We start from the raw sequence: 14,644 nt of genomic DNA, 5'->3' as shown, positions 1-14,644 counted from the left end.
AATGCAAGACAGTATCTCTATTTTTTTGTATTTGCTAAGGCTTGCTTTGTGACATAACATATGGTCTATTTTGGAGAACAATCCATGTGTTGCTGAGAAAAAAGTCTATCCACTCATCCATGGATAGAATATTGCATAAATGTCTGTTAAGTCTAAAATATTGTTTTATTGAGTTCTATATAGTTTCTTTGTTTAGTTTTGTTTGGAAGGTCTATCCAGTGGTGAGTGAGGTGTATTAAAGTCAGTATTATTGCATTGTGGTCTATTTGATTCTTGTACTTGAGAAGGGTTTGTTTTATATACATATACGCCCCATTGTTTGGGTCATAAATATTTACGATTGTTATGTCTTATTGATGTATGATTTCCTTAAGCAGTATGAAATGTCCTTCTTTATCCCTTCTGACTGATCTTGAAGTCGATTTTATGTGATATGAGAATGGAAACCCCTGATTATTTACATGGTCCATATGAGAGACATGTTTTTCTCCATCCTTTCACGTTCGGTCTTTTCCTGTGAGATGAGTCTTTTGAAGGCAACATATTATTGGGTCTTTTATATATAATCCAATCTTCCTTTCTATGTCTTTTAATTGATGAGTTTAGGACACTCACATTCTGGGTTATTATTGAAATATGTTTTGTATTCCTGGTCCTTTTGGTTTATTTATGGTTTTTAATCTGACTTGGTTTCTCCTTTAGTTGACCCTTGCTTTAATGCAGTTCCTCCCTTTGCTGATTTTCATTGTTGTTTTTCATTTCCTACTCATGGACTATTTTGCTGAGAATGTTCTGTATTGCAGGCTTTTCTCACTATAAATTCTTTTAACTTTTTTCATCGAAGGTTTTAATTTCATCATCAACTCTGAAGCTTAATTTTGCTGGATATAAGTTATTGGTTGGCATCCATTTTCTTTCAGAGCTTGGTATATGTTGTTCCAGGATCTCCTAGCTTTGAGGTTCTGGGTTGACAAATCTGCTGAGATCCAAATTGGTCTCCCCCTATATGGAATATAATTCCTCTCTCTTGCCACCTTTAAAATTTTATCCTTATTCTGTATGCTAGGCATTTTCATTATACTGTGCCTTGGTGTGGCACTGTTGTAATTTTGTACATTTGGTGCCCTGTAAGCCTCTTGTATTTGATTTTCCAATTCATTCTTTTTCTTTGGGAAATTTTTTTGATTTTGTTTCATTGAAGAGATTGTGCATTGCTTTGGTTTGAATCTGTACCTTCCTCTATCCTGATAAATCTTAGATTTGATCTTTTGATATTATCCCATAATTCTTGGATGTTCTGTTCATGGTTTCCTACCATCTTTACTGTGTGGTCAACTTTATTTTCAAGATTGTATTTTGTCTTCATTGTCTGAGGTTCTGTCTTCCAAATAATCTAGTCTGTTGGTGATGCTTTCTTTTGAGTTTTTTTATTTGGTTTATTGTTTCCTTCCTTTCAAGGGTTTCTGTTTTTGTTTTCCAGAATCTCTCTTTTTTGAAGTAATCTTTTGGTCCCTGTATTTGTTCTCTTTCTGTTGGAGTGATCAATTTTTGCCTATATTTGCTTTCTTACTGCTTTGTTGGAAGATGAATTTTTGCCTTTTGCTCTCTTATGTCATTCTTTAATTCACAGATCATTTTAATTATGTACATTCTGATCTCCTCTGTTATTCCATATACTGCACTGTCAATGGATTCTATTTGGGGCACTTTCTTCCCTGGTTTTTTTCATGTTGTCTATGTGTCTTCCTCTCTTGCAGTGTGGAGCTGAGATATTGCAGTTTCTACCTTTAAGGGGGAGATCAATGTTTGTAGCACCCAATGCAACCAATGTACAGCCATAAATCGATTATCTCCTATTTGAACATTTACAGTTTTGTCATGATAAACAGAATGATGAGTTTGGTTATCATCTACCATATAGCTAGTAGGTTTATCTAAGGGTTTACAATTATTTCTAATGGTGAACAAAGAAAGAATGAGGGTGGAGGCTAGGATGTGATGTTTATGAGATAGGATGTGAGAATATAGAGGTATTAGATTTTAGGATGAGTGAACAGGGACTCAAAAGAAGTTGTTAGCAGGAGATAAAAGAGAAAGATGTGACCCCATGCAGGATTCTCTTTTGCCTCTGCCACAGGATGGTGACTGTTAGCACACCTATTAGGGATAATTCTGGTGCAACTGGGCCCATAGGGACCTTGGTAATGGTCTTCCAGTTCCTGTTTGTTGTTCCCTAGATGAAACTATCCATGTCCCTATGGTGTAGGCAGTAGCATCAAGCCTGTACCTTGATGTTGGGCTTCAAGGCCTTAGTCAGTGTCCTAAGATGGAAGCTGCCGCAATTAAAGATGGCAGAGGTGGCAGCAAAGTTAACCCAAGATGATAGTGGAGGTGTCCCAATATGGAGGCAACTGCTGGAAGATTGGGATGTGCAACAGCCTTAGTTGGCCTGTTCAGTGATGCTGCACTGTGGCATGCAGTGCTGCAGCAGGCAGCTGCCTCGTGGTCCTGTCTATTATTCCACAGTGGAAATTACCATGTGGGGAGAGCTATGGTGTGGCTGTAGTGTCCCAAGATGAAGGTGCTTTGGGTGGAGCCACATATTTGTTGATAGGGAATTGCAGCATGCTGTGGATATCTCTGTGCAAGTGTGGTGGTGGCCCCCTCCAGTTTCTGGCAAGGTGGGCACATGGTGGGGCAGGCCTTCTCAGGTCTCTAGTGATCTTCTTATTTGTTCTTCTTAGATATACATGACAGTAGAGTTATTTTGATATATCACACATATATGGAGTAAAACTTATTCTAATTAGGATTCCATTCTTGTGATTCTACATAATATGGAGTTATACTGACTGCGTATTCATATATGAACACAGGAAAGTTATGTTCAATTCATTCTTTCCTGTTCCCATTCCCTTCCCCTTCTCTTTATCCCTTTGTCTAATCCAATGAAATTCTATTGTGTATTAATATCCACATATCATATAAAACATCAGGCCTTTGTATTTTTGGGACTGGCTTATTTCACTTAGCCTTATTGTTTCTAGTTCCATCCATTTACTGGCAAATGCTTCAATAACATTCTTCTTTATGACTGAGTAATATTCCATTGTGTATATTTACTACATTTTCTTTATTTATTCATCTGTTGAAGGTCATCTAGTTTGGTTCCATAGCTTAGCTATTGTGAATTGTGCTGCTATAAACATTGATGTGGCTTGTGCTGGGGTGAGCTTTTAGTATGAAGGAGGAGAGTTTGGAGCAGCACTTGGAGGACACAATGAAGAATCCATCCATTGTTGGAGTCTAGTGCATAGATTCACAAGGACTTTATCTGGGCTGTTGCAGGACCCTGTCAGATGAAGATAGTAAGGTGATATCTGTTCTAGCCCAGCAAGCAGATAAACTAACCTCTGATCCCACTGATAATCCTGTGGTGTTCCTAGAATCAGATAATGGGAATGTTATGATACAAAAGCAGGATGGCATCATAATGGCAGTGCACAAAGTAGCCTCTTGATGTCTCTCATCAGTTCTCCAGCAGCCTTTCAAAATTACCTATGTTAATTATCTTATAAAACTATTTATATTGCAGTGATTAAGTCATTCATTAAATGTGCATTAGGTAATTTTCTATTTATTTTAGAGTGAGTTGCTTTTTAACCAACCTCTCAGGATATTAATAAAAAGGGATCATGTTTTGAAGCAGCATGTCCAGGTCACTTTGTATATAAAATTTTGTTAGGTTAAATAAATCTGCTTGGAGGGAAAAAAAAACAAAATAAAATAAAACATTGATGTGGCTATGCTGATTTTAGGTCCTTTGGGTATAAACTGAGAAGTGTGATTACTGTTTCAAATGGTGGTTCCATTCCAAGTTTTCTGAAGAATCTCCATACTGATTTCTAGAGTGGTTGCACCAATTTTCAGTCCCACCATTCAGTATGATTTCACTGTTTTAATTTGATTTAATTAACCACATAAAATAGGAATTCCCCCTGCCCCCAAACCCCTGTTAGTACTGCAATTAGACCCAGGGATGGTTTACTCCTGAGCTATATCCCAGCCCCTTTTTATTTATTTATTTTTTTTTAAATTTTGAGACAGTTACTGAGGCTGGCCTCAAGCTTGTGATCCTCCTGGTTCAACTTCCTGAGTCACTGAGATCACAGGTATGTGTCACCACACCACACTTATATGGGAGTATACTTAGAGGCTATTATAGCATGAAGATAATTTCCCACATGACAAATGTTAATGTAGTGACTGTCATTCAAACACCCATCTGGGACCCATGAGGTTCATTCTCACTGAAGATGAAGGAGCGGTAAGACAGATAAAGAAACAATTTAGAGGGAATCCAAGTTCCTTCCATAAGGAAGGGCTGTAACAGTTCTGAATTGCCTAGCTTTGGCTATCTCTTATAATGAGAAATATATTGATTTTGAGAGAAATTAACATCTATCTTTTAAAAGCCAATATTATTGTTGATTTTCTGAACTTAACTCTATTTGATGAATTAAATTTCATGTTATCTCCACTATTTTAAATAACTGATCTACTTGTCAAAAACATAATTTCCTAGATGCTACTCTGAAGTCTGTAATGCCGTCAAGGGATTTTTACTGGTGATAAGCCTTCTTGGGTATTCTTATGCCGCCAATATTTTAAACCACTGGTCCACAAAGAATATTCATGCTATTTACATTAAGTATTTTAATTCCCAGATTAAAGAAGGCCCAGCACGTGACACAGCCCTGTAATCCCAGCTACTTGGGATCTGATGCAGGATTATCCTAATGATTGGGATGTACCTCAATAGTAAAGAGCACTTGGGTTCAATCCCCAGTATCCACACCTCCCTTCCCCCGCAAAATGATAATGAGTAAAACAGAGATACAGTAGGTCCTCAAGGAAACTGGAGGGCTAACCTCCATATTTCTGGATATAAATTTGCATTTCTGACCATCAGTAGATTACAGGCCCAATGTTCTGGTCCCACTGGGATATTTCTTAATTATATATAATAACAATATTATAGGTCAGTCCTAATTGACTTTAAAAAGAACAAGACCATTTTCATGTAATGGGAAAGGGTATTTGTCTGAATCCAGCATCAAAAGTCACTTCAGAGGTAGCCAGAGTACAGGAGAAAGCTTTAGATTTGTCCTTATTGCCTAACTAACACGATATTTGGGTTACTGATGTAACTGGATATGTGTATTGTTGAAAAATAATAATTTTGTGAACTAAAAATACTCAAAGGTTAGACAACATTTTAACAAGAGCAATAGAATAAAATGTTAATAATAATACACAGCTAAAATGATAGGTTAAATTCCTAATAAACACTATGGAAGATAGAGTTAAATCAAACAAACCTGAGAAGGCAACATGACAACAGCAACTAAAAGGAAAGATCTTAAAAATTTACATTGTCAGAGATAGAGTAGAACTGTTAGATTTCCAAGTGGAGAAATTTTTGTAGACTTTTTACAAAATGTCGTGATGCCAAATATTGGCTCATTTTATTGTGTGTTTGTGTATTTCCACAAAACCTATCAGGGACTTCACATTAAGCACTTTCAAGACCGAGTCTGTGACCAAACACAGTTCAACAAAAGAATTTGTGATGTGTGGCCTTGCACTCATCATTTCTCTTGCAGTGGGCTGTAATCCACCAAGTTAGGATACTGTATTACCTGATGGCCCAAACAAAGATGGAGCTGGATCAATTTCTACTCATGAAATTTGAGGACCTATTAAGAACAAATGCCTCCTTCAACTCCATACATAAGTGCTTGATTAAAATGAAATATAAATAGAAAATAATTTAAATAAAAATTATACTAACATTTACTAGGAAATCACTTTTAAAATTGTCCCTCACATTAGGCACAAAGAACTTCATTTCATTCCCTTAAAAACTAAAATTTTAAGCATAGTCCCTCTTTTGTGAAACTGTTTAGATATCTCCATTTTTCTTCTTAAAGCCTTTTTCATTAAGCAATCTAGCATCTCACTTCTAAATATATCTAATAGACATATTTATTTTTTATATATAGAGTGATATACATTTAATACAAATACATTTTAAGAAATTAAATGAATACCAAATATATAAAACTTTCTTTATATTAGCTGAACTGTGGTAAAATATCAAACATAATCTCTTTATTTCAACCCCACAGGCTAGTGGTGGTCCTAGCTTTAATTGTTCATTCCAGCTAACAATTTTCTTTATCTCCTTTTACTTTCCTTTTCTCTAGATAAATTATTTAGGAAATAATGATAAAAGATTGTTTTGCTAATTCTTTAACTATAGTTGTCTCCCAGTATCCTGGAGAATTAGTTATAGGACCCATTGTGGACACCAAAACCCCTGCATACTCAAATCACTCAAATTCTTCATGTGAAATGATAAATTATTTGCATACAATCTTGCATACATCTTATATATCAAGTTGTCTCTGGATTACTGATAATTCATAACATAATGTAAATACTATGCAAATAATTGTCATACTGCATTGTTAAGGAAGTAATTACAGGGTTGAAAAGCCTGTATGTGTTCAGATTTATTTCCCCTAAATATTTTCTATCTGCAATTGATTGAATTTGCTGATGTGAAAACTGCAGATATGGAAGAATGACTGCATTTGGTTAGGTACCTGAAAAATAAAACATAATTAAGTCTTCTTGAAAAAGTATATTTTCTTACAAGAAAACAAAATAACTGTTAAGTTTTTCCTTTTTTATATTAAGAACTTAAAGAAGATTTATAAAAATAAAGAAATAAGTAAAAAATTTCATTTACCAGGGCTGGGATTGTGGCTCAACGGTAGAGCGCTCCCCTAGCATGGGTGGGACCCAGGTTCGATTCTCAGCACCACATAAAAATAAAGGCATTGTGTTGTGTCCATCTACACCTAAAAAATAAATATTTAAAAAAAGAGTTTAAAAAATTTCTTTTAAAATTAACATCACTACTTTAAAACAAAAGTAGTGATGTTAGTTGAACCTCCAAAAAATTAGGTTACAATCACTGCCCATATTATTTTTCCATTTACTCTATTACTGGAAAAAAAGAATTTCACCAGATTTCTAATGTGGCTTGCCTCAAAGACTTCTAAACTCTTTTTTTTTCAATTCTGTTTTAATTTCAATTGACATAGCAGCTTGCTTTGAGTCCTTCTTTGACATTAATTGAATCTTCCCAGTTTTTATTTTATGTAACACATCCACACATGTGCACATGCATGCACACACATACACAACTATAGAAACTTACAAGTTCTGGAAAGTAAAATTAGAATATACTGCAACAAGAAAAATAAATATTTGCATCAAGTTTCTTTTAGAATAAAACAATTCAGTTAGAAATTTAAAACATTTTAAAAAGCAACAACACCATCTTTGTATTTGTAAATATTATTTTACTCATCACTTTATTTATGTATTTGTTAATGTGTGGTAAAATAAAGCATAAAATTTACCATTTAAAGTATATAGTTCAATAGTGTTAAGTATATTTACATAATTAGGCAATAGATCTCTAGATTTTTTTTCATTCTGTAAAACAAATCGTACACACATTGAACAACATCTCTTATTTCTTCCTCCCCAGTCTCTGGCAACTATTATCTACTTTCTTTTTTCATGACTTTGATTAATTTAAATCATGTAAGTAAAATCACATAGTATTTGTCTTTTTGTGAGTAGTTTATTTCCCTTAGCATTCTGTATTGTGGCATGTGGCAGGATTTTCTCTTTTTTTCAAGGCAGAATTATATTGCATTGTATGTATAAAGCACATTTTCTTTAACCATCCATCATTCAATGGACATTTGGGTTGCTTCACCTTTGGGTACTGTGAATAATACTGCAATGAACATAAGGTGTGGATCTCTTCAAAGTCCTGCTTTCAAGTTTTTTGGATATTGTGTTAGTCAATTTTCCATTATAGTGACCAAAACATCTGAAAAGAACAACTTAGAGGAGGAAATGTTTATTTGAGGTAATGGTTTCAGAGGTTTAGTACATGATAAGCCAGATCTACTGCTCTAGTCCTAAAGTGAGACAGAATATTGTGGCAGAGGAAAACTATTCAGCTCATGGTGGCCAGGAAGCAGAGAGAGAGATTAATCAAAGCACCAGGGACAAAATATAAACCCCAAAGACACACCCCCCGTGACCAAGGTCTTCTGGCTGCTCCCACTTGCCTATAGTTACCACCCTCTTCTTTCAAATTATTAATCCATCAAATGGATTAATCCACTGATTAAGTGACATCCAGTAATCTGATCTCTTAATCTCTGAGCAATATTGTATTGACCAACATGAGCTTTTCAGAGACATCCCATAATATCCAAACCAAGACAGATATATACAGAGAAAAGGATTACTAAATCATATACTAGTCCTATTTTAAATGTTTAAAAGAAATTTTCATATGATTTCCATGTGTCTGTACCATTTTACATTTCTACCAATAGTTCCTCAAGGTTCAAATTTCTACAAATCTTGGCCAACACTTATTATTTTGGGATAGTGGCCATTCTAAATAGTATGAAGTGATATTTCATTATGGTTTTGATATGTATTCCCCAATGATTGGTGATTTGAACATTTTTTCATATGCTTTTTGGCTATTTGTCATTTTATTTTAAAAATCAGTGAAATGTATGTAAGTCATGGATGTACCCTGACTTCTTTGTCCTCTATGTTATTGTTAATTCACAAAAACTTACAAGAATTCCCTATTTCATTCTCTGTGTTTGCACTTGGGCTGCTGTTTGCTATAGAAAAATCATTTATTCAAGCAGATTGTACTGCTTCCAATGAGTGGATTCCTGCCTTAACTGTGCCTTTAATATAGTTCAACAGCCCTACCATGTTTTTTCTAATTAGTTTCTATGATAGACAGCTTTCTATTGCTATGAGAAAACCCAGGGGAAAAAAAATCAATTTAAAAGGAGGAAGGATTTATTTTGGCCCATGGTTTCAGGTTTCAGTCCATGGTTGCTTGGCACTGTTGCTTTGGGCCTGTGTTTCATTGCAGGAAGCATGTGATGGAGCAAAACCTCTCACTTCATGCCAGCCGAGAAGCAAAGAGAGAGAGAAGAGGGTCTAGACTCCCAATATTCCCTTCAAGGGAATATTGCCAGTGACTAACATCCTTCTACCAGGTCCCATGTCTTAAAGGTTCCACCAGTTCCTAATAGTGTTAGCAGGTGGGTGCCAAGTTTTCAACACATGAGCCCTTGGGAGACGCTTAAAATCCAAACCATACAGCTTCCTTACCCTTATTACCATACTTCCAATACATCATCTTTAATGCTTTTTCAATAATAGAATATTTGGAGGAAAGTTATAACAAAACCATACTAAACATATACAGTTATAAGAAACATCCTGATTTTAGTAATGTTAACTTTTTTAAAAAGTACCTCTGAAGTGGTGAATGAAAGCCTGTAATTCCAGCTACTTGAGAGGCTGAGGCAGGAGGATGATTTCAGCCTAGGAGTTCGAGGCCAGCCTGGGAAACACAGCAATAACCGATCTCAAAAAATAAAAATTATCTTAGAGTTAAATAAATACATTCTAAATCTTGCCTCATCTCCTCAAACTTCATACTCCCATACTCCTTCTCCTCCTATGCCAAATTAGCATCTGCTTAATATGTAAAATAGAAAAAACAATAGGAGCACTGAATATTTCCTATCACCTATCCACAAACCTAATAAAATGTCGTCCTTTTTTTCCTATGTAACTAATGAAGAGGCAGGGCCAGGACTAGGGCACAAATTTATGAAGGCATTCATTTACTTTGCTGGTCCTGAACACTTGCATGACCCTGAGAGTGAATTCATTCCTAAATTTTGGACCTTGGGGATCTTGCTTGCCTCACCCTAGTTCTGGCCCTGGGAGGACTCCCTTCTCTTAACCAAAACTGCTTCTTACTCTTGTTTCCAATTTTTCCCACCATCTACTTTCTTCAAAACTGTGATCCCATTATTTTCTCTCTCCTGAATTTTCAATATCTTGCTATAAACTGGATCCTTCTCTTCAGTATCCTCCCACCTTTAAAAAGACAAAAGAAGCTTCCCTTTGGCTACACTTACCTTCAGCTATCATTCTTTAACATTCCCCTCCCTCTTTTAAACAGAAGCATTGATACAAAAAAATCTAAAGTTCTGATATACTTGCTATTTCTTAACTAACTCTATCATACCCCATTCCCTACCTTTCACTAAAATTGGTATTTCTTACATGAGTGTTTCCCAAAGTCTGTGATTAGGGATCAGGTGGACTTCTCCTGAGGTCCAACTATTTCTTAACAAAACTAAAATTTTATTTTCCTCTCTTATTCTCATTTTCTCACAAATAGAAAAATTCTCCAAGAGCTACATGATATGTTATATCACAAGACTGAATGTGGAAGCAGATGTGAGAACCCAGCTATTATTTGTTAAATAAAGAGATTTGCCAAAATGTAAAACAGTGGCATTCTTTCATTAATTTTTTGTTTTGGAAAAATACAGTTATTTGTCCTACTTTATCATATCCACTTTATACAATGTTACATTTGATTTGGTAATTTTTGTTAAAGAATTTTTGCATCTATATTTTGCAATTTGTAAACTTTTTTCAATGTATTTAGCAGGTTTTGGTATTAAAGTTATTCTGGTCTGTTGAATTGGAAAGTACACTTCTGTTTTCTCAACATATTTGTATAATATTAGTGTTATTTCCTCTTTAACTGTGTAATGGAATTAATCAGTGATACTATCTTGGTTTGGAGTTCTCTTAAGGACTTACCTATACAGACTTTCCATTTCTAAAATTTGTTTTCTCTATTAATGCTGTTGAACATTTCTCCTCTGTGAATTACCTGTATATGGTCTTTTATCAATTTTTCTATTGGAGTTTCTGTCATTTTCTTATTGATTGCTAACAGTTTCTTGTGTATTCTACCTACTAATCCCTTATTAGTTTTAATCATTGGTAAATTTTTTATTCATAAGTCCTGCCTCTGTTAACTTTTTGGGTAGTACTTTTGTTGATTAAGTTTTGATAAAAAAAGTTCAACATTTCTCCTAAATAATCAATACTTTTTGATTTTAAGAATTCCCCTCATCTTCACTGTCATAAATTCTTCAACATTTTCTTTAAGTATCCTAACAGTTTTTTTATACATTTAAGTATTGAACTCTTGTGATTTTATTTTTTATGGTACAAGGTATTAATTCAAATATTCTTGTCTTTATAATGAATAATTTTCATGAAAGTATTTTCTTTTAAATGACTTCCCCCTATCAACTGAATCCTGATGCAATACCTACTCTTTATCAAATTCTCTTTTATGAGCACATTTTCTAGTTTTGGAACCTTTATTTTGAGGTATAGCTATATTAGTCTATTCCTGTGTCAGTATAATACAGCTTTTATTACTGCAACTGCATATATTATACTAAGAAGGCAGTCTATTTCCTTTACTATTTTTAAAATTAATTAAGCTTTTCCTAAATATTATTTTCTTACATTTGTTTTACAACTATAATTAACTTTCTTAAACTATTTTGATGATTTTAAAAAATATATTTCATCATGAAAATCGCAAACAATTACCAAAGTAGGAAAAATTGCTAAATATTATATAATGAAATTCCATGGATTGTATAACCAAACTTCAAAAATTAACATGTGGGCATACTGTTCCATATATTTATATTACCCCCTCCTTTACTTTACTAGATTTTTTTGGGGTGGGGGGGACTAATTGAAACCAGGGTACTTTATCACTGAGTTACATACCCAGCACTTTTTAAAATTTTTTAGATTTTGAGACAGGATATTGCTAAGTTGCTTAGGGTTTTACTAAATTGTTGAGACTGGCTTTGAACTTGTGATACTCCTGCTTAGTCTCCCAAGTCCCTAGGATTACAGGAGTGTGCCATAGAGCCCAGTTCTACTATATTGTCTTAATTGAAAGAAGCAGGCATGATATAATTTCTTTATATAAACAAGTATTGTCACTATTTATTATTTATTTATTTATTTTTGGTATCAGGAATTGAACTCAGAGGTGCTTAACCAACTGAGTCACATCCCCAGTTCTTTTTTTTTATTTTTTATTTTGAAATAGTGTCTCCCTGAGTTGCTTAGGACCTTGCTAAATTATTGAGTCTGGCCTTGAACTTGCAATCCTCTACTTCAGCTTCCTGAGCCACTGAGATTATAGGTGTGCGCCACTGCACCCATCTGTTAAATTTTCTTATGCCACTTAAAAAATGTATTGAAGAGTTGGTCTATTTAAAATAGGATCCAAATAAGGACCACACTCTTTTGATTTATCATGTCCATAATTTTAAAAATTTATAATCCTGCCTTCCTTTTATCTGCTTTGTCATTTGTTTGAAAAAGTGGATTTGCCATGCAGAATTTTTCATATTATAGATTTTGTTATGTATAAAAATGTTCATTTATCTTTTTTATTTCCTTTGAATTTGTTTAATCTAGAGATTTTATTAAATTGAGGTTCAATTTTTTTTTTTGGCAAAAATGTTTCAGAGATGATGTCATATACTTCATATATTATCACAGTGAGTCAAAAATATCTTTCTTACTGTGTTGATTAATATTACTCACCTAATTCATTAAGTTTTCCAACAATCTTTTGGATTATGGCAGTTTTTCACCTGAAGTCCATGACCTCTGGAGATCTCTGAAATTCTTCCAGAGAATTCTCATGGCCCAAATTATTTCAAAATAATTTAGTACATATCATTTGTCTTATCTCTTTATTCTCTCAGAAATGTTCAGCAGAGTTTTTAATAGGTTACATAAAATTCTCATGTTTTAAATTTTTCTCGTTTTAATTTCTAGTGTGGTTAACATTTAAAAATATAACCTAAATCACAACAATTTTTAAAAGTATAAAAATTCCTTAAGACAAAATGTTGGAGAACTGCTAAGCTAATGAATTTACTAGCAATCAATGATTAGTCTTTGAAGTGATCATTCCATTAGGGGTTATAAAATATTAAAATATGAATCTGATGTTACTCCTCTGCTTTAAATAAAAATTTTGTATATTGTATTAGTTATTTATAAAATAACTTTGTATTATTCTTAGGTTAGAGTACACAGTATCTTACTATAGATCAGTGATTCTGGCTGCTTTTACTCTGGAGGGATTTTCCTTTTCTGGACATAGTGCAAGAAGCTGGTATTCCACAACTTACCCAAAGATTTACTGCAGGAGAACAGAGAAACAGTTTTATAGCTGCTTTTTGCTAGAATAACAAAAATGGGGGCGGGCTTGATGAGCTAAGATATCAGTGAGAAGAAAGGAATAAAAAATGGAGGTTGTCATGCAAAAAGTTTTTGCTTAAAGACATTCTAAAGACATGCTAAATTCTTAAACTGTGCAGGACAAGAAGCAAACAAAGTAGAATGCTTCTGAAAACAAGTATGAGATGTTTTTCAGTCTATGATACCAAAGAGACAAGGATTCGAATTTAGAACTTTACAGAAAAGAGCCAAGTTAACATAGGAGGCATTTAATTGAAAGCCCTTGAGAAATACATACTAGGTTCTGGGGGGAAAACTAAGTTACACAGAGAACCTTACCAAACTGACATCTGTCTTCTATATCATTCTGTGATAGACTTTTATGCTCATTTAATTTTGATGATACAGTACTCTGGAGCAGACTTACTTTCTTACTTTAACTCTACCTTGGGCAAGAGAGAAAATAAGGAGAGTAGTAGTTTCTCCTTTGTAGAAGTTGTTATGAAGATTAAATGAAACAATTCTCTTAAAGTGTTTAGCAAAAGGTAAAAATTAAATAAAGGCAAATAAAACTCAATTAACTATTCTTTTTCTTCTTCCTACTAGTTCATAAATATTGGTATTCCCCCAAGGTGTACCCTGACCTCTGTTTTTATTATGCTCAATACCCTCAGAGGATAAACTTGGTTTCAAAGACCAACTATGCCCAAAACTACAAAGTTTGTATCTCCAATTGAGATCTTTTTTTATTTACTGTATCTATCATGAAGGAAAGAAATTTAAACTAGAGGGGAATTGAGCTCAACAGGATATCTTTATTGTAGTTAATATTGTAGACATTTATTTCTTTATTTATTTTTTGTGGTGCTGAGATTGAAGCCAAGGCCTTGTGCATGCTAGGGAAAGCACTCTGCAATGAGCCATACACCCAGCCTCAACATGTTAGATTTAAACAAAACAAAACAAAACACTGCAATTAGATGGCATATTAGTTAGGTTTTCATTATTATAATGAAATACCTGAGGCAGACTAATCTTTATTTTAAAAAGACTTTATTTCAGATCACAGTATGGGGTTCAAGGGCATGGCACTGATATCAGCTCAGTTCTGGTGATGGTCATCTTACTGGCAGAGTTCCAAAGCGGCACATGGCAAGAAACAAGAACATAAATATCTGTATATATGCTCTGTCCCTCTTCACATGAAGTCATCAGAATTCAACCATGGGTACTCTACCTAATGACTTTAAACCTAATTACTTTCCAAAAATCCTACCTCTAAAACAGTTCTCAGATTTAAGTTTTTACCCTCCTACTACCATTAACATATGACTGGGGATTAAACTCT

At 34.0% G+C, this 14,644-nt stretch overlaps 1 pseudogene; it reads left to right on the top strand.

Annotated features, from left to right (window-relative positions):
- Positions 1 to 3,241: 3,241 nt before the first annotated feature.
- On the top strand, positions 3,242 to 3,520 carry LOC120888564 (ragulator complex protein LAMTOR5 pseudogene; annotated as a pseudogene).
- The last annotated feature ends 11,124 nt before the right edge of the window (positions 3,521 to 14,644 follow it).

The sequence above is a fragment of the Ictidomys tridecemlineatus genome, chromosome 6 (genome assembly GCF_052094955.1).
Source record: "Ictidomys tridecemlineatus isolate mIctTri1 chromosome 6, mIctTri1.hap1, whole genome shotgun sequence".
Lineage (NCBI taxonomy): Eukaryota > Metazoa > Chordata > Mammalia > Rodentia > Sciuridae > Ictidomys > Ictidomys tridecemlineatus.
This window is presented reverse-complemented; position numbering and strand designations above follow the sequence as displayed.